The sequence below is a fragment of the Otolemur garnettii genome, unplaced genomic scaffold (assembly GCF_000181295.1).
Source record: "Otolemur garnettii isolate 467f Iridium unplaced genomic scaffold, OtoGar3 scaffold00011, whole genome shotgun sequence".
Lineage (NCBI taxonomy): Eukaryota > Metazoa > Chordata > Mammalia > Primates > Galagidae > Otolemur > Otolemur garnettii.
The window spans coordinates 28,126,552-28,147,470 of NW_003852406.1; the positions used below are offsets into that span (position 1 = coordinate 28,126,552).

General features: G+C 36.1%; 1 protein-coding gene, 1 non-coding gene and 1 pseudogene across 3 annotated transcripts in view; 1 reads left to right on the top strand and 2 right to left on the bottom strand.

The window, feature by feature from the left end:
• PEAK1 (pseudopodium enriched atypical kinase 1) overlaps positions 1-20,919 on the top strand; it is a 306,357-nt gene that overhangs the window by 16,339 nt on the left and 269,099 nt on the right. The window lies entirely within an intron of this gene.
• LOC111723500 lies at positions 2,273-2,380 on the bottom strand. Its single transcript, XR_002772027.1, has one exon. It is a non-coding gene; the product is annotated as a U6 spliceosomal RNA (small nuclear RNA).
• On the bottom strand, positions 19,860-20,852 carry LOC100941833 (annotated as a pseudogene).

Sequence of the window (20,919 nt, forward strand, 5' to 3'; positions counted from 1 at the left end):
AGCTGGGACCACAGGCGCCCGCCACAACGCCTGGCCATTTTTTGGTTGCAGCCGTCATTGTTGTTTGGCGGATCCGGGCTGGGGATTTGAACCCGCCACCTTAGGTGTACGTGGCTGGCGCCTTAGCCGGCTGAGCTATAGGCGCCGAGCCTCTTATTTCTATAATGATGAAAGAAACTCCATCTTTTTCCTCTGCAAAGATGCAACACTACGTAAATGCTTAAGTGAAAGTAAAACAAACGCATAATGCAAGAGCAAATACTGTCCACCCAGAGCAGTATTTTGACATGATCTTCATGAAACTATAGCTTTTCTAGCATTAGCTATGAATTTCTGTAACTGCCTGCTCACTGAGTCATCAGTAAATTAACTATTTAGATATTTCCCAGTAGTTAAGGTATTTTTTTTCCCATAAAGTGGCTGCCTTTTATCTTTCCTGAATGAAGCACACATATAACATAGTGTGTGCAGAATGAAAGCTTGCTTTATTGTTTCCTGGGAGTAAATAAGGAACTTCAGGAAGCAGTTGAATGATGTCAGTATAATGGGACACCATTAACTAAATGATAACACTGTGGAAGTAGTTGGTACTGTTTTCGGTTTTTTATTATATTCCCCTATTTTTACCTTTACCCCAAACCTGTACTTTTCAATGTTTGGTGACTAAAAGATAACCAGATTAAACTTGATTTTTTTCTTTTTTTTCCTCATGACAATAAATACTAAAATTGTTAGATGAGAAAATATAGCACATGTTATTAAAAGACATATGCAATGATTATGTAGACCATTTGGTCAAGTGAAAAATGAGTGACTTACTGATTGAATGAAATGGTTGGCTTCATTTAAAGGCAGAGAAGGAGGAGCGTTCTTCTTTTCTTTCCTTGTTGATTTCTTCCCTAATTGATCTCCTTTCTCCAGGATGGCTAGATAGGCATTAAGCAATTCTACCCTTGATCTTAGCCAGAAGGCTGAGAAGCGATGCATTAAGCAATTCTATTACTGAAAATCCTCTGTCCTGTTTTGTACTTTACTGTTGTGCTCAGGTGCAAGGGAAGATTGAAATCTTGTCCTTTTTTGATTCTGCAGCTTATGTATCTTGTATCTACTCATAGAAAATACTAATAGTAATTGGTAAAGCAAGATAATCCTTTTTGGAATTAACTACTTTTTGCAATCTAGTTCTAAATAATTTTTATTATTAGGCCTTTAAAATTCTAATCCAAATCAGCAAAAGCTTCCTAGAAAAGTATAATTGGCACCTTTAATTATACATACAACTTGGTAATTGTAGTTCATGCATTTGACAGTATGCTCTGCATTGATATTTGGTTCTTTCAAGTCAGTGTCTGACTTGAATAATGAATAATAATCTGTGGGAAATACAAAGATTTTTAAATTTTTTAATCATTGCATATTTTTTAATTTGGGAATTTACTTCAGATGAGCTACACTTTTTATATTGAACTTTTTAGAAACAGAAGAAACAGGATTTTATTTACATAAATATTACACTTCTTATACTGTAACTATTATACTATGACTATATTATGATTAGTGTACATTGACTGTCTAGGGTATCCAATCCTTGGGTATCATTTCTAGGAAAACACTGAGCGAGCCAGAGGAAATATACTCTTTGGGCTGTGCCTGTAGCTCAAAGGAGTAGGGTGCCGGCCCCATATACTGGAAGTGGTGGGTTCAAACCCGGCCCTGGCCAAAAACTGCAGCAACCACAACAAAACAGCAACAAAAAAAAAGAAAAGAAAAGAAAAGAAATATACTCTTAATTTTAATGCTAAAATTGAACCACGGCTTGAATTGTCAGCAAATTGAACTTTTATTATTTATTTTTATTTTTTTTTTTTTTTTTTTTGCAGTTTTAGGCCGGGGCTGGTTTTGAACCTGACACCTCCAGTACATGGGGCCCACACCCTACTCCTTTGAGCCACAAGTGCCACCCTAATTTTTAATTAAAATAGTAACTGTATACACTTATGTGGTACAATGTGATGATTTGATATACAATGTGGAATCCTTAAACTGATTAACATAACCATTACCTCACTTATTTTTTGTGGTAAGACATTTAAAATTTATTCTTAGTTATTTTGAAATACACCCTTGCATTGTGCATATTAGGCAAGATCCCACCAAATGTCCTCCCTCCTCCCACCAATCACTCTTCCCTTTCCCTCCCTCTCTCTCATTTCCCCTCCCCCTTGGTAGAGTATATTTTATATTTGTGTTTTATCACTTGTATGAGAATGTAAAATATATGGCATGCTTCACTAATTTGCATGTCATCCTTGCATAGGGGGTTATGCTGATCTTTTCTGTATCATTTCAATTTTAGTATATGTGCTGCTGAAATAAGCATCAAATTGAACTTTTAGAAGGAAAGGAAAGGGTGTGCATGGCAAAACCAGGGAAGAAAAAAAGTTGCTCATTTATAAGGTGATTATTTTGGACTTAGTAGTTTGCAGTTTGTAGAGCTTATTAATCTGTAAAACACATTTATTATAAGTGAGTTACAGGGTATTATGAAAGTGGTTTATATAGTAGCCAGCCTAGTTATAGTGACTTAAAATGTGAGTTTTGAAAGTGTAAGATCATTTTCTTCTGACCTACATTTTTTGAATTTAAAATTCCTAAGTTCATTCCATTTATTGTATTGTATTGTTGGTGCTAAATGCTATGTTGGTTTTCTGACATAAACAATAAGCAAAATTTTTTATTCTGTAGTATTTGGAATATTAAGGACCAAATGCTAAATCTTGATTGTTTATCTGGTTTTAGAGACAGTTTCTTTAAGAATGTCCTTAATTAAACAAGTGATAGATGGGTAATGTCTCAGAAGAATTTACCACTATATAGAAAAAGACAAATTCTTCCTTTAATATCTCTCCATTTACCTCTCAGCAGTAATTATTGCAGTCAGCTTGATATCTTTTCAACCCTTGTGGTTTTTGTGTGTGTGTATAGTTTTATGTTGTATCTGTATTTTAAACATATTGCCTGTGTTTTTCTGCATTCTACCTCTTACCCCATATGAAATACAGATGCTCCTCAACTTACAATGGGGTTATGTTCCGATAAAACCATTGTAAGTTAAAAGTATTCTAAGTTAAAAAGGCAGTTAGTACACCTAATCTACCAAACATCATAGCTTAGTCTGACTTCTTTATAAATGTGCTCAGAACATTTACATTAGCCTACACTTAAAAAAAAAATCATCTGGCAACACCACAGTATACAGTAATTGTACAGAACTTAGTTGTGCCGAGAGCAGTGGCTCTTGCCACTGCCTAGCATTGTGAGAGACTGTGGTATAGCGTGTCACTAGCCTGGGAAAAGATTAAAGTTCAAAAGTATGATTTCTATTGAATATGTATTGCGTTCAGACCATTGTAAAATAAAATAATAGTAAGTTGAACCATTGTGGACTTTATGTCTTCCTATCAGTATTTACATAGTTCTAACTCATTCTTTAACGGTTACATAGTATTCCACAGTATACAATTACTGTAGTTATGTCTCACTCTGTTACTTGGCTAGAATGCAGTGGTGTCACAGCTGACTGCAACCTCTAACTCTTGGGTTTAAGTGATCCTCCTGCCTCAGCTTCCTGAATAGCTAAGACTCTAGATGCACGCCAGCATACCTGGTTAATTTTTTCATTTTTTGTAGAGATGGGGTCTCACAGGGTTTCTCAGGCTGGTCTCAAACTCCTGGCCTGAAGCATTCCTCCTGCCTTGACCTCTGAAAGTGCTAGGATTACCCTGTACCTTGCCTATTTATTACAGTTTTATAAAAGAATTTTAAATAGTGCTATAGCAGTTGACCCATTGTGCATAAGTTTAGTGGTATCTTAATTTGGAAATGGAAAATATTTGGTTTCAGTTTTCTTCTCTAGGTAGATAGAACACATTAAGTTCTTTATCAAAACTGTGTGGGAAGAAGCAAAAATCAGTTAATCCATAGTTGGATTATTCTAGTGTCTTTTAAAAGTGCCTGATAGTGTACTATTCTAAGTAGATGATTTAATACAGTTGAAACTGACTGATGGTTGCATTACTGAGTTCCCACTTTGGGAAGAACAAAAATGAATCCAGTATTTCTGCAGTAAGACATAATAGCTAAAAGCACCTTGTATTTAGGCTGTATAGATTCTCTTTGATGAATGAGACCAGGAAGGAAAACCATCCATGAGGGTAGAAGGTCTCAGGAGGATCAGTTTTCCTGTTCTAAGTTAGATCCCCTGTACCTCCCATTGTGTCTGATATGACATAGACATGAAAATGTATGAATGAGCACATAAATGCCATATAATATATATGAGGCATGTTCATCTTTGAGTTGAAAATAACTCATTAATTAAAGCTGCAGATTGTCTTGACTTGCATTGAGATTAATAAATCTGTAATTTTGAGCTGTTAAATTCTTTGATAAATTATCAGAAAATCGTTGTGTTCTTTTGTTACATTTTACTTTCTTTTATAAGTGATGTTATCTTTTCATGTAGATTAACATTGTCTAAATTAAGCTACTTAGATAACTTTGTCCAAGCTATTCAAAATGAACAACTATGATGACTGTATTTTAGCGTGTCTCCTACCAGTGGTTCCTATCTTTATTATTTCCATACTGAGGATACTTGGGGTTTTTTTGTTTTTTTTTTTTTAAGCTTAGGAAACATTTTCGGACTGCTTACTATGTGATAAGCCTAAAGCTAATGCCAAGGATACAAAAATGAATGAATTGCAGTCTGACCTTTCCACCATCTCAGTGCTGAGAGAGGAATAAAGGAGTATGTTAAGACAAAGTCAGTGTTCATGCCGAGTGCAGTTGTAGGGTTATATGTAGGACTATAATTCTGTATTTTGCTATTAGTTTGGCCATTCTGGGACTGAGACAGTTTGTAGGCCAGGAGTTTAAGGTATCTCTAGTTTATTATCATGCTTCACATTCTGGTATTACCATTTATGGATAACCTATGGGTGAATAACCAGATTTTAGTATGTGTATGGTATTCTTCCCTCCCTCATTCATTTTCTTGGCCCATAGAGTGCTCTTTTGATGCAAAGGACCGTGAACCATCTTTGGCCTCACCGGCCAAATGCTACTGGAAAGAAACTGTCTTCCCATAATCATTAACTTTTTTGTGTGTTTGTTATCTTCTTGTAATTAGTTTGAACACTAATACTAGCAATTTCAAGAGATGGCAATATTTAGGGTCCTCTGCTAGTGAATTCTTTTTCTCTGTTTTGAAAGGGGATACTACTATGTGTAAAAGGTAAGTGATCCAAGCTTCTGAATTTTTATACTCTCCTTTTGTGTACTCACAGGTGGGCATTGTTATCTTGGTGTGAGGCAGAAACAGTGCCATCCAGCTATGTTGCTTTTCATTTCAGGTTGGTAGCAGCTTTGGCAGCAGTGCAATAGTTTGGCCAGGTATTCTCAAGTTGTAGTTAAAAAGATTCTAGCATTTATGCTATACAGAGTAAATAAAAGCCCTTTTTCCTTATATCTTCCTTTTTTTTTTTTTTGGTCCTGAATTTAGAATGGTGCCAACATGCTCTCATCTTATATTGGAAGCTGACTCTCTCATCTTATATTGGAAGCATCTTATATTTCTTTTCCACTAAAAGTTAAGCTTCGTGAATGTGGGAACTCTTGTTCACAGCTGCATTCTAACACTTAGAATAGTGTTGAATGAATAGCCCTACCCAGAAGACTGAGAGAATCTTTAATACATGAATTTTGTTTTAGAGCAACGGAGTATATTCCTATGCATTATGCGAATTATGTTCATTTTATGTAGCCCAGCATTAGGTCTGGGCTGCCTCATAACCAGGATCATTTGCTGGAGTTAATGAGAGTATTTCTACTGCTGAGCTTACCCGGGGATGAGGAGTGTCATAACTGAAGTCTTCTGGGCCTGTAGGGTTGTAAGCTTAAACTAAAATCCCGGTGAGGACGGTAAACCTTTGCAGTCCTAGGGAGCCTTTTCAGCATATCCTACAGAGACAAAAATTCTAATCTTTTTGGTTGTGACATCTTGTGTAAGGAGTTCCTGCAATTCTTAGGGCACTAGTCTATTCGGGTCATGCCGTGGGGAAAGCCAGTAGTCAGTTTATTGTCCTGTTTAAGACTTGGGATCTGCAACCAGGCCTCTTTGTTGGAATCTTGGCACTGCTATTTCCCTTATATGTGATCTTCAGCACATTACTTATTTTGTTTCTCAATTGCCTCATCTTTAAAATGAAAATAATAGTACCTAATTTATAGTGTCATTTGTGGATTAATTTAGGCAAAGGGCTTAGAAAATATCCCTGGTATATATATAGTATAAGTGTTTAATAAATGTTAAAACATTTATATATTCAGTACAGAGGAAATTCATAACCTCTTTTACGCATTGTCATTCTAATATGCTTCCCTGAGAAAGGCAAAACAGCACCGAAGTGCAGCTGATGTTCTGGGAATTTCATATAGATCTGCCTATTGCTGGTGGGGGTTTGTTGAGTGTATGGTGGCACATAGCATCAGGTGTTAATGCTCTCATCCATCACCATGTGTCAGGTAGAAAACAGGTGGAGAACCTTTGCTCTGGAGAGCTCTAATTATCCCCAAAGCAGACTGTGCTCAATTTGACAATGTCATGATTTTTAATATTTAAAAATTCCAGAATTCTACTGTGGGATGTAACCCTTTCTTCTTCTACCTACTTTTTGCTTTTACTTAAACAGCTGAGTGAATATGATGCTCCACTTCCCATACAGATAACCCAAATGACTTGACTGCTGAAATATGAGGTATCTTATGTACTGTCAGCATATAACTTGTTGCTGTATCATTAGATGTTTGAAATTTACACTGTTATCTAAATTTGACTCCCAGTTTTGCCAAGCTTCAGTTTTTATGTCAAATAGTATAAAAGTATCCACTTCATAGTGTTGCTATGAGGATTAATAATGAGAACCAGACACTCACCATCGTGTCTTATATGTAATAAGTCTCAAATATTAGTTTTTAAAATTAATATGTTGTACTCATCATCATGTTTGTCATACTATGTTTCAAATCAGCAATGAAATACAAACTATACTAATCCTCATTTCTGCTTGGAACTGTGAATCAAAAGAGTATGTAGCAACTCCCTACTTGAAATGTACTGCAAACCTGCCTATTGTGGTCAAGATTTTACTACCTTCTAGGGTATACAGCAGTATTTTTCAACCTTTTTTTTTTTTTTAAATCTTAGGGCACACTTGAACCTATAGTTAAACTTTCAGAGCATACTTAAGTTATGTTGATCCAAAAAAAAAAAAAAGAGTTAAAAAAGGTATATACTTATTGTGCTTTGAACTTCTTTTGAAAATAATTTGATTAATAATCTTTAAAAAATTTTGTGGTATACCTAATATCCTCTCATGGCACACTAGTTGAAAATCATTAGTAAATAGGGATGAAACAACATGGTAAATCTTGAGATTGGGCTTTCTTGGCCTTGTATTCCAGCCTCTCTGCCTAAATGTTCTAGCCCAGATTCCCTTTGTATACTCCCCTGGTGCCTCCTCCAGTAAAACTGCAGTAATGTAATGGCAGTCCTTGAATTGAGAACAGAATTAGAAAGTACAGTCAGTACTTTTGGTAGCAAAGTTCTGAAACAGTCTATGAGATTATTACTTTCATAATGTGACATGGAAAATTTATGTGTAATTATCAAATACTATTTTTCAGTTATCCTTCTAGATTTGTTACTTTTCCCCCTTTAATTTGAAAAACATCTCTGCATGATAGGTAGTTTTAGTTCCCATTTTATAAATAAGGAAACTAAGGCTCAGAAAGGTTAAATAATTTGCCTAAGGTTACCTACCTCTTTAATTAATTCAGTTAATTCACTCCTTAGTTTTCTCCTTTTTACTCAAAATTAGAAAGTTGAATGAAAAAGTTAAGGTTAAAATTTTTCCTAGAAAAACTTATAAATGATATAGCTAAATAAAGAGAATAGGCGAAAGAAGAAAAACAGGTAGAAAAAAGTGTGCAGAAAGTTGAGTTGATAAATGTGGACCTGCTAGAAAAGATGGATGGAAACTGCAGAAAATATCATTGACACCTCTGGAATTGAAACAGTTCATAGAAGGCCTATCCAATGGAGGAATTTTCTTTTTTTTTTAAAGTGTGAAGTTTTAACTTGGATACTCAGCATTCAAACCTGAAACTAGAAGAAAGGGTAAAGAGAATATTAGCAGTGGGAAGGAAAATTTAGCAATAGAAATGTGTATTTAACAAAAAACTGATCAACATGAAGTGTTAAAGATATATGTGCTAAGTGGTAGTTTAATGCAGATATGGTTCAGAGAAGGTTAATTATAAGTATTCTTTGATGCAGGGAGAGAAGATTCAGATTTCTGGAGTTTGTTGCCATAGTATTAAATTATATCTTTCTAGAAATGAGATCCCAATGTGAAGCTTCTGTCTTTTATTTGGAATGTGTAAGTATGGGGCAAGGCGGCAACCACTGAGTAACCATCTGAGGAAGTATTTGTAATACACTGAGAGTTCAGATATAAATAAATTTCCTTAGCTGTATGTTAGCATGTCATATCTGTCACTCTGAGACTTTCTCTTTTCATATATTTAAACCACCACAGGAGGTTCAAATGCTGCCCCTTCAATTTACCAGGTTGATTACCAGTAATCCAGCTTTGTATACTTAATACATGCTAGATATACCTACTTGCTAATGTTCACTTCAACAGGGTAAAATTGACCTTGCCTCCTTTCCCCATCAACTAGCCCTCCTCTAACTTCTGGTCTGTCAGGGAGGCCATTATCCACATAGTTGCCCAGAAAACAGAATACTGAAGTCACTTCTGATTCATTGACTCCTTCAATTTTATGTCTAGCCAAGTCTGGTAGTTCTTCCTTTGGAACGTAAAGTTTTTTTTTTTTTCATTACCACTATTTTATTTTTTATTTTACTTTTTTTTTGCTATAGAGGAAAAGATAATTGTTGCTTGTTTGGGGGGAATTTCCATAAGCCTCCCCAAGTAATTTTTGGAAGACATTTTCCTGAGTAGTGCCTTTTTGTTTTTGCTTAGTTTAGTTATTTAACTTCAGTTTTGCTGCTGGGCATATCACTGGAGAGCTACCTCTCTATTGGAACCATAAGTCTCAGTTTGGCTAAGAGAGGAAATCATATGTATCAGTCAAGGTTAGTATAAAAGGAGTTGAAAACATTAGCTGTTAACAGGTAATGAAATCACTTTCCTTATGTGATTGTTTTGAACAACAGATCCATCTGTTTTGCTTTAAACAAAAGATACGCTATGTTCAAAGACAAATGTCTATAATCTATTATGAGGGAATTCTTACCCTATAAAATTATTTTAGGAGCAAGCTAATTATGTTCATACCTGGGCAATGAACTTCCATTCTTTTGGGAGTGTAGATAAACCATCTGATAATTTAACATCTTAAAATTGTGTTGGGCTGGGAATGGTGCCTCACGCCTGTAATTCTCACACTCTGGAAGGCTGAGGTGGGTGGATTGCCCGAGTAGTTCACAAACTTGAGACCAGCCGAGCAAGAGCAAGACCCCATATCTATAAAAATAGCTGGTTGTTGTGGCGGGTGCCTGTTGTCTTAGCTACTTGGGAGGCTGAGGCAAGATAATCCCTTGAGCCCAAGAGTTTGAGGTTGCTTGAGCTATATGATGCCATGGCACTCTACCGAGGGTATGGGAGTGAGACTCTAACTCAAAAAAAAAAAAAAAAATAGTGTCTTGATAAGTTTAGTTTTTTTTTTTTCCTCTTCTAGTGGAGGATTCTAGGAGGAGGGAGATAATTTCTGTTGGAAACTTGTTCTATGTTGAGAATATAGAAACAGTACAGACAAGCGTAAGGAATGTTTACAAATTTATATGTCTGCATTTTGTTTAGTGTTAACAACTTTACTTTGTCTTGAATACTTTGTCTTTACTTGTCTTAAATACATTCTTCAAAGATCTTTGGTAAGAGGATCACTACTCTCCTTCTGCTGATTTCCAATATTTTGTGCAATAGGCTATACATGCCTTTCAATTGAGGGATTACGTTAATGAGGTACAAGTTTGTAGTTTAACAGGAATTTAGGCATAGTAGTGTGGTGGAAAGATCCTCTTTGACTTGGTCTGACATGATCAGTGATTAGCTGTGGGACGAGGGGAAAGCTATACTTTTCTCTTGGCTTCATTGCCTGTTCTTTAAAAGAAGAGAGTTAAATTGAGGACCCTTCCAGTTCTGAGTCTCTAATTTGACACCACCAAAAATCCCTTCTGAGCTGTTTTTTTGAAGAAGAGATGTTTGTTCCCTAGAGCTTTCTGTTTTCCTAGTCTGTCTTGTGATGGGTGTAGACAAAACCAGCCTAAATTTTTTGGGGTTTGGAAAAAATTTTTCCTCTGATTGAAATTTAAGTGACCTAAACAGATAACGAACTTATTACCATAGTGTTATTCACTTTGTGCTGCCAACATCATTTTAACAATAGCGGAATTATTTGCAAAGTAGTAACCTATTAAGATTCAGATGTTGATGAAGAAAGCTTTAAACACTGTTTTATATAGAATGGTCCTTGGGAATACCTGGTATGCTCGGTCCAATGACAACTGCAGTGTAATGAGATAGTTAGGAGCATGGATGCTGAAGCTGGACTACCTGGGTCCCCATCTGGCTCTACCATTGGCTAATATTGTGACCTTGGGCTGGTTATAATAATAGTACCTGCCAAATAAGTTTTCTGAGGAATAAATGCTGAGAATATATTCATGGCCTATGGTTCTATGTATGTTTAGCTGCTATTTTTAATTAGTTTTACATTCTAGGAGTCACATCTTCCTATGATAACTTTTTTTTTTTTTTTTTTTGAGACAGAGTCTCACAGTGTTGCCCTCAGTAGAGTACTGTGACATCATAGCTTACAGCCTCAAATTCTTGGGCTCAAGTGATTCTCTTGCCTCAGCCTCCTGATTAGCTGAGACTATAGGTACCCGCTACAAGGCCTGGCTGTTTTTAGAGGTGGGGTCTTGCTCTTGCTCAGTCTGGCCTCTAACCCGTGAGCTCCAGCAGTCTACCCATCTTGGCCTCCCAGAGTGCTAGGATTACATGTATAAACCACCATGCCTGGCCCTGTGATAACTCTTTTAATGCTCATAATAATGCTCATTTTTATCCTTGTGAAGAGACTGAGACTTAAGTTAAATAATTGACTCAAGATCACATATGAAATGGGTGCTAGAAGTCATGATTGAAACTAGGTCTGTCTGACTTATTTCAAAACCCAGGCTCTTTTCTTCTTCATATATACAGGATGGTTAGTCATTTGGAAATTTTAAGTCAGGTGTCCTCGAACTATGGCCCGTGGGCCACATCCGGCCCACCTAGGACATTTATCTGGCCTGCCTAGGACGTTTATCCTGCCCGCTGGGTGTTTTTGCCACCGCTGCCTATCCTGTTTAGCAGCCAACTCATCCCAGGGCCCACAGTCCGGCCCTCCAATGGTCTGAGGGACAGTGAACTGGCTCCCTGTTTAAAAAGTTTGAGGACCCCTGCTTAACTTAGGCAGGGATAGTTAGTGTTAGAAGATGAAAGGGCTCAGCATTTAAATAAATGCCTCTGCTATCACCACAATAAAATAATATGACTCTTTCTTATACATGTGCCTTTCAGGTCTTCATAAATTATTTTTAAACAGTGTGATGTGTTTTGGTCCATTCTCTGCAGAATTGGGCAGGCTTGGCACCCAGTCCTCAGATAGCCTTTGGTGTATGGACTGTGTTAGAAAAAGACTCCTTTGCCAGATCTATATCTTCAACTTTGGAGATTGAAACTTTTAACATTCAAAATAATTGCAATGAAGATAACAACCTGACATCCACGTAACTCCTTTATTCATTTGACATTTATTGAATATCTAGGTATCTGACATTTTAATCTGGAGTTTAGATCCTTGGATTTTTTTCACTTGAAAAATTTAAAAATAGCTTTGCAGTGAAACAGCATCATTGAGAATGTAACACCAATTGTTTTCTATTTACAAAACTTTAAACTGTAATTGTTTTAATCACTTCTAGCCATTTTTGTTTTTCACTGGAAAATTCTTTAGCAAAAATAATGGTACACAAATAGGCTTCTATCATTACTCAGCCTCCTTATGATAATACTATACTTACTGCTGAATAGCAATAATTAGGGTAGAGCGGGGTGTAGACATACTACATTTTGAGTCAGAGATGATTTTAGCTTCACCTGAGTTGCTGACTCAACTCTGTTCAGTATTTTAGGAAAGTATCATATACATATGTTCTATGTAGTATAAATATTAAAAAGCTAATATCATAAAAGAAGCTCTAAGAAACTCTGTAAGCATATTATCACCTTCATTTAATAGATGAACAGTGAAGACAACAATGTGATAATGTTATCCAGTTTATTTCGAAAAACTCCTGGGATTGGCAGACTTTTTCTTTAAAGAACCAGATGTTGTCTGTTATAACTACTCAACTCTGTGGATAGAGAGCAAAAGCTTCTATAGACAACTTGTAATCAAATGGTTGTGGTTGTTTAAATAAAACTTTATTTATAAAGGCCTACTTTGAGAATTCTGAATGGATCTGCTGGAGGGTCCATTGAAGGCAGTTGGTGTACATGTTGATGATAATCGTTTTTTTGCTTCTGGCAGAGTTGGATGATAACTTATAAAGGAGTTGCGACAGTGGTTATATAAAAAAATAGCAAAAAGCAGTGGTTGGAAATATCACGACTACTAAGGACTGCTCTTACCAAGAATTCTGTTTCCAAGATGTCATACTTTTGATCTCAATGTATGCTTAAAATTGTCTTACATAATGTCTTGTTAATTTGGAAGCTATTATTTGTTCAGCTACATGTGCAGATTTTAGTTATCTTCCTACAACTTAAAGATGATAAATGGTAATTGCAGTACTTCAAGGTGGAAGCTACTTAATACTTAAACTGTTATTTGCCAAATCACATTTATGGTTGAATTTCTATTTTTAACTGACTTACTGACTTAAGTTTGCCAAAACCTGATTGTATTTGGAAGGAAAATGGTATTGTTGTTATTTTCTCTGCATGAGAACATCTAAAACAGGTGGCTGGCAGCAGGGGAAGACTGAAGGTACAGGATAAAAATATAATAGTTTGTATTTTTTTAACTAAATTTCAAATCTAGTTAGGTTGTTTTCTTTCCTTCTAATCTTATAATAACCTAATTTATTTTCTACATTCCATACCCTCAAGTAAATAGGGAAATCCCATTGTATTACAATTAGTATTGAATTCAGTGACACACTTTTATTATTTAGGTATAATTGTACATAATTTTGTTAGAATTTAACCCTCTGATTTAAATTGACTGGTGTTTTTATTTGCAGTTTATATTTTACAATGTTTGATTCTAAGTATGTTCTTGTCAATGGGTAGTTTGATTTTATAGCTGGAGTAACTGAGCCAAGGTGCCCCAAGTGGCTTCGAAAACATTTTTTAAATTGCTACATCTTAGAACTTAAGAAATAAACAAGAAAAGGTTAAGTTGACCAAAGTCACTCTAAAAACCAAAGCAAGACCCACATGAGTGTTTTATATTAGATCACATTTATGTGCTTTCATTACATTATTTTGGAAAAATCCCTCAACCTAGTAAGTGTTATAAAAACTGCATTGTGCACATATGGTGTTGCAGCCAGTTTGAGGCTGTACTCTTGGATGGTGTTTGCTCAAAGCTTCCTTTTTGTTTTTTATTCTAATGGCATGAGGATATCATGCAACCCCCAATCTGAATCCCTAGTAGGAAGGTTTTGAACGGGGTTATGAAGATGTGGTTATCAGATTTTTATGTATCCTTTAACAGTTATCCTACCTAAAAAGATCCAGGAAACATGAAATTATATGCTGCAAGTTTTCACTCTGAAATTTCCAAGGCAGATTTTCTGCTGCAGTGTGGATAAAATTCTCTATTGAAATAACTATAAAATGATTTCGTATTTCACCATCTTGATCATTCAGAAGCTTCTGTGTGAATACATTTTCCAAATAGAGTGAACATTTGAGTTCTTTTCCCCTCTTTATTTTAGCAGAATTATGAATGATAGTTCATTTTTTGGCTCAGATTGACCAGCTGAGCCCTCTATGGAAAAACTTCCTTGTGTATTTAATCTCAGTTGGAGTTCTCTTTAAGAAGCTAGTAGTAACCATATTCCAAATATGCTTAAAACCATCAAGTTAATAGGAAGAGAACTGAGGATTCTTAGACACAGTAGAAGAAGAGAAAGGAAACAGCTGTGCTAAATAACCCCAAACTGGGAACCAGGGATCATTTTAGTACCTATAATATGGCAGGCACTCCCTAATTTTGGAATTGACAACACTCACTAAAGAAGTTTGATAGAGGTGTCCATAAAGAAGGGAGCCTAATTTACACTTCGTGTGGGTTAGGGAGGGATGTATTGCAGGGTCTGAGTTAAAGAAGGATATCAGGAGATATTTCTAAGAGAAGAACTTGAGCCAAATGTAGCCACAGAGACACAGGGAAAGAGTGTTCTATGAAGAAAAAAGGAATAAACCAAAGTATGGAGGTATGAGAGGATGTTAAATGCTGGGGATCTATGGACATTCAGTAGGCATGATTGGTAAAAGAGGAAGAGGAAGGTAGTTTGGTAGAAACTAAAGAGGAAAGGATTGTTGGGTTTCAATTATTAAGGCCTTACATATTATATACCAGATCGTGTTATTGACTCCCAGGCCAGTATTGATTTGCTTTTGGTGGAGGAAAAGAGGATGAAAGTATTCTTGAAAAGTCACTATTTCAAAGAACGTAACAAAGACCAGTGGAGTGAAAAAAAAGAGACAAAACAGTAGCTGACACCTGTATGTGATCCTAGCACTCTGGAAGGCCAAGACAGGATCACTTGAGCTCAGGAGTTCAAGAATGGCCCGAGCAAGAATGAGACCCCATCTCTGCTAAAAGTAGAAAAATTTTGTAGGTGGTGTGGTGAGTACTTATAGTTTCAGCTACTTATCTGGCTGAAGCAGGAGGATTGCTTGAAACCAGGAGTTTGAGGTTGCTGTTAGCTAGACTGAGACCATGACACAGTAGCCTGGGCAACACAGTGAGACTCTGTCTCCAAAACAACAAAACCAAAACAAAATAACAACAACAACAAAGACAAAACAAAGCTGTTTGCCAGGCAAGAAGATACAGTAAAGAAAATTATTGAGTAATTGTTTTAGTATTAAAAGTCTAGTATTAAAAAGTCCAGTTTTTAATACTAGAAAAGAACAGGGGTGGGACTCGGAGGTCTAAATTGTGATTATCCTAATTATGAATTAAAAACTAGCATTTTGGATAGAATGCATGAATTCACAGATCTGTATATAATTGGTTAAATATGTCCCATTATTGTGAAACAGCATTTAGTTATTATATTTTGTAGGCAAGCACTGCTGTCATAGAAAAGTTTGTATTTCTGAGCATTTCTAGCCCCTTTTTCAAATCAGATTAAACTCTTATGCAAGTCCTGGACTTCACCCATTCTCTCAAGGGTCCCTGTGGATGCAGTCTGATGTTGGACAGGACCCTGGATTGGTAGTAACCAATTCTGACTCTAGACATATGCTCCTAGAATATTCACAGTAAACTCCGGGATCACCATGTGCTGGATTATGAGGAACTCCGTCCTAGTATGTCTGGTTAGAATATGGCTTCCTTCCACATTTGCCATTCATTCCAGAGAATGCAGAATTATGAGAGTGTTTGATAAGTATTATTTTTGTTAAGTTATATATAACTTGGGATATGTATGTATTTCTAGATAGTTTCTTTAGAGGTAATTTTTCCTTATTACTAGAAGTCTTTTTCAGTTTTATTCTTAAATAAGCTCTTCTGAAGTGACTCATAGTCTCTTACAACTTTCAGTTCCATGGAGAATGCTGAATTCAGAGACCTCTCAGAAGAATTGCTAGATAATTTTGCTCCTTGTGGGAAGATCTTGCTGAGGACGCACCCAAATCTTTGAGTTTCCATTTAAAGTACATGTCACGAAATTACTTTTGTTTCATTAGAGAAAATGTTTGTATTACCTTGGATTTTCAGCACTATTGTAGGTTGTCGTTTTCTTCTTTCTTGTTACCTGAGCACGTTTGCTACCAATGTAACTTGTAGTCACACTGGAGAGGACTGCAGTGCTTTTAGCCAAGTCCTATTTAAGCAAATATAGCTCTTTATTAACAAATTCAGTTAAAAGGTAGTTTCAGTTGAGCTACAGATTCTTGCAGACCAAGGAAAGGTGAGGGGGTGGGGGCAGAGTAAAATCCTTGGACTTACAGAGTTCATTTCAGCAAATGTCTTTGTCCTTGGCTAAGGATATAGTGATTGCCTCTTTTCTGTAAATAACGTGAATGAATCATTAAATCTCCTTGGTAGCCAAGATTGAGGGTCTTTTTGTATTTTGGCCCAGATTTGGTTTTTCAGAATCATTTAATAGCATTTCATATATATCTTGATTTACTTGCTTTTCAGTTGAGTTTTTGACAATCCTGTTTTCTGGGACCAAAGAGAATTGGTATTGTGATTTTTAAAAGGATTTATTTATTTCAACAAGTAAATATGCAATGGTATTGGCATTCCAAAAACCACCAAGACATAAAATGTTACAAATTTTTAGTGCATAGTAAATTAAAAATGTGTTAGAACGTCAGCAGAGGGAAAGGTTTTGTTATTTTCCAATAACTTTAAAGTGTAGCAAATAATAAACTCTAATTAAATGTGATTCCTATGTGTCAATAGTAACTTCAGATAGCAAGATTCTTGGCAGCTGAACTATGGAATTTCATACCCTATAAGAAACAAGAATTTCTGAGGATCACTTTATTAGCCTTTGTTTAAACTACACTGTATATGTCAAAGAAAAGGATATCATCTTTTAATACTTTGCTAAAGAAATGAAATGCTTCATAAAACTGTTACATGGCTGGCCTTTTCACAAATGAAATAAGAATTACAGATTGCTTCTTGCTTTATTTTTATGGGATATACATAGTGTTGCTGTACAGAATCAATGCAAAATCCTTAGAAGCTTATAATTTTAGGAAATATAATATGCAGGCAAGTTTTTCTTAAACTTATGAGTAAAATAATAGTATATTTAAATTATAGAAGAATTGCTTGGTATAATGGGGAAAGGAGGTTACCTTTGTCTCTGCTTGCCCAGTCTTGTAGGCATTGTTGTACTAGAAGAAAAATATTCCACGTATGATCTTTGTGTGTTGAAGGTCACTATGTTTTATTAGATCAAGTAAAGGAGTTGGGCTGTAAGATGACTTATGAATTAGCAGGTGATATAGTAGATGAGATGTGGAAGGTTTATATTCCTGGCATTCATAAACAAGGTAAGAGTTGTAAATACAGTTATGTGCCGCTTACCAAAGTTTTGATCAATGAGAGCCACATATATGATGGTGGTCCTATAAGATTATGATACCTTATTTTTAAGGTATCTTTTCTATGTTTAGATAAATACTATGTTATAATCATCTACAGTATTCAGTATAGTAAATACTATACAGGTTTGCAATCTGTGAACAATAGGCTAACATGTAGGTGTGTAGTAGGTTGTACCTTATAGCAGGGGTGTCCAACCTTTTTTTCTATCTGCCACACATCAGAAGAATAAAGAGTTGTCTTGGTCCATACATTAAAAACACAAACACTAATGAAAGCTGATGGGGGGGGGGAAGGTCCATGCAACTTTTTGTGATCTTAAACACCACAGATAAGCAAAAAAAGTCCTTACAAAATCAGCAGCTTCAGGTTGGACACTTCTGCCTTATAGGTTTCCGTGATGGTCACACAGGGATGAAATTGCCTAACAGTGCATTTCTCAGAATGTATCCCTGTTTTAAGTGACACATAACTGGTAGTGCAGTTTTTATTAAAGGTGTGGCTTCTTTTTATTTTTTTTTTCCAGACTATTGAGGGTACAAATAATTTGATTACATCATTTGCATTTATAAGGTTAAAAAGTATGGTTTCTTTAAAATAAAAAAAAAAGACACTCATGTAAAAAAGCCTTTTAAAAAATCCTTTTCATCCGTCTTTGTAAGGGATGCCATTGCTTTTAAAATGAGAATTATATTTGTTCCATAAGGTATCCTTATTATGTCAGGGTTTCTCTAAACTCTTAAAACTTTTCATTATGCTGATTAAATGATAAAATATTCAATTTAGAAAACTAGTAGAAAAAGAAAGGTTGCTCCTCAAGATATGCTATGGGATGTAGAGAGAATGAAAATATTTCCAGAAAGAGGCTGTTCAGGATAAGGGAATACGTTATATTGGATATAAGACCTTCTCTTAAAGGAGAGGTAGTTTTTTGGGGGGAAGGGGAGATTTCTCACAGGGTAGGTATATTTCTGAAGGACTTTTTGTTTTTAATAAAGCTGGCAGGTACTTTTTTTTTTTAAACCTACTTCCTAGAAATGTAAGAGCAGGTAATATTTATGTGAGAAGGAGCTTAGAGAAAGGCCAACTCCTCTTCCCTTGTTTTCCCTTTCTTCTCCATATTTCACTTTTCATCGTCATTTAGCCAAGTCATTAACTTGTTTGTCATGCATTTGTTGTGTGTTTTTGTTAGGTGTGTTGTAATTTTTCACATACAATTTATGCTCATTTATTTGGAAGAGAGAGATTCAAGATGCTTGACTTTTTTTATTTTTTAACCCCTTTTTAAAAATGTGAGAATGTTAGGAAGTACAGATGTTCTGTTTACATACTTTGTTTTTGTGCAGGTTGAGTCAGAGTTTTACATGCAAGTGCATCCTTGACCCACATGGTGTGCACTGTACCCAGTGTGTGCGGGGATTGACCCATCCCTCCACCCCTTCCTCCCAGCTTGATTTTCATTGAGATTCACTTCCATACATGCACTTAAGTGGTGATTGATTAGTTCCAGTTTGGCATCAAATACTTGTGTTTATTTCTCCATTCTTGTGATGTTTCACTTAAAAGAATAGTTTCCACTTTCTTCCAGGTTTTCCTAAAAGATACTAGCTTGCCATTTTTTCTTTATGGCTGAGTAATATGCAATACCACATTTTATTAATCTATTCATGTATTGGTTGGTACTTGGGTTGTTTCCCTGTCTTTGCAATTGTGAATTGTGCTGCTATAAACATTCAAATGCAATGGGCTGGCGCAGTGGCTCACACCTGTAATCCCAGCTCTTTGGGAGGCTGAGGCAGGTAGATTGCCTAAGCTCAGGAGTTTGAGATCAGCCTGCACAAGAGCGAGACCCTGTCTCTAAAAATAGCCAGGCATTGTGGCAGGCTCTTGCAGTCCCAGCTACTTGGAAGGCTGAGACAAGAGAATCACCTGAGCCCAAGAGTTTGAGATTGCTGTGAGTTATGACAGCATGACACTCAGCCCCACTTACTAGCTGACCTTGACAAGGTTATTTCTAGTATCACTTCTTCATCAGTAAAATAGGGATGGTATTATCTATCCAGTGAATTTATGTAAGCATCTTGCATTCTGTCTGGCATAGTATATAGTTATTCAATAAATGGTAGCTGCTGTTACTGTTACTTACCTTTTCTTTGCATACATTTTCTGTTTATATGTTAGTGCTAATACCCAAGATAATTTACATAAGTGTTTTAAATAAAGATTAGTGAGAGTTTAAAAACATACTAATATAAAAATATATTATAGTCTTTATTTTTCTCCTCTGTTCCGCTCTAATTTAATAAATACAAAAAGCCAGAATGGTCTTTCTTAATTTGTCCTAAATAAACTCATTATGCTTCTTCAGGCTTGGAGTTAAATTCCTTAGCCACAGCCTTGGTTATGCCTTTCAGTTTATCCACAAATCCAGGTGAGTCGAATAAAATTTTACCAGAGAAACTTCTAGCAACTAGTAAGACTGAGGCCAATATAGCCAAGTGGTGCAAATGGGACCCCATTTCCTGGACCTGGTTTCTGTCCATCTGCAGAGTGTCAGGGAATTCTTCATTTTCAGGATCCCAGAGGAGGAGATTCAGGTAGCCCTGGTATAGCACCGTTACAGGATTGGGAGGATCTGAATTCTCAGCTGCCTCGTTTGGAGATGAACAGGCTGTGCTGGAGGAGCTGGACGTGTCAGGAGGATTCGGACATGGTGTAATGAGGTCTGTGGCTGCTTGGGTTAGCCATTTCTTGGTGTAATCAAGGAGATTGGGTTGTTTGTCAAGGAGTTCCTGGAATTTAGCTCTTTCATACTGGATGGAATATTCCTCTAGGTAGGGTCGAATGCTCTGGATGGTATAGTTCACCATGTCCATTGTCATTAGGCCCAGAACATGGAAGATGCCCCTCAGTAACTGTACTGGATCTGTTATGCTATGTAGTTTCTTTACTTCTTCATCTCGAACTGGTGCACATAGCAGGGTCATCAAACTAAGAATGTAGTTAGAGAGACGAGAGACATCTAGGGCTCCATGTTCTGCTTCTTGCTTGAGGAGATCCATGTCGAGAACTTCTTTAATCTCATTTTTTAGGCGGATGTGGCGTGGTAATAGCAGTGATGGAAAAATCTCCTTGACTTCTGTCCTAAGTTCAAGAGCACAAGTGAATTGGGGAGGATTGCTCAAGAGTTGTTCTCTTAGATGGTTCCAAAAAACATTGTACGATGTCTCCATGAACTTGTCTTCTGTACTGTTTGGAGGTAAAACATTCTTTCCCATGTAGAAATCTTGGTTTACCATGATTTCATGAGCAATGCTCATCCTGGAAACTTCCTTAATTGTTTCCATTAGACGAGGAGAGCAGTTATCTAAACAGAAGTTTTCCTCTTCTTCGTTCTTCCCTGATGTTTCAGAA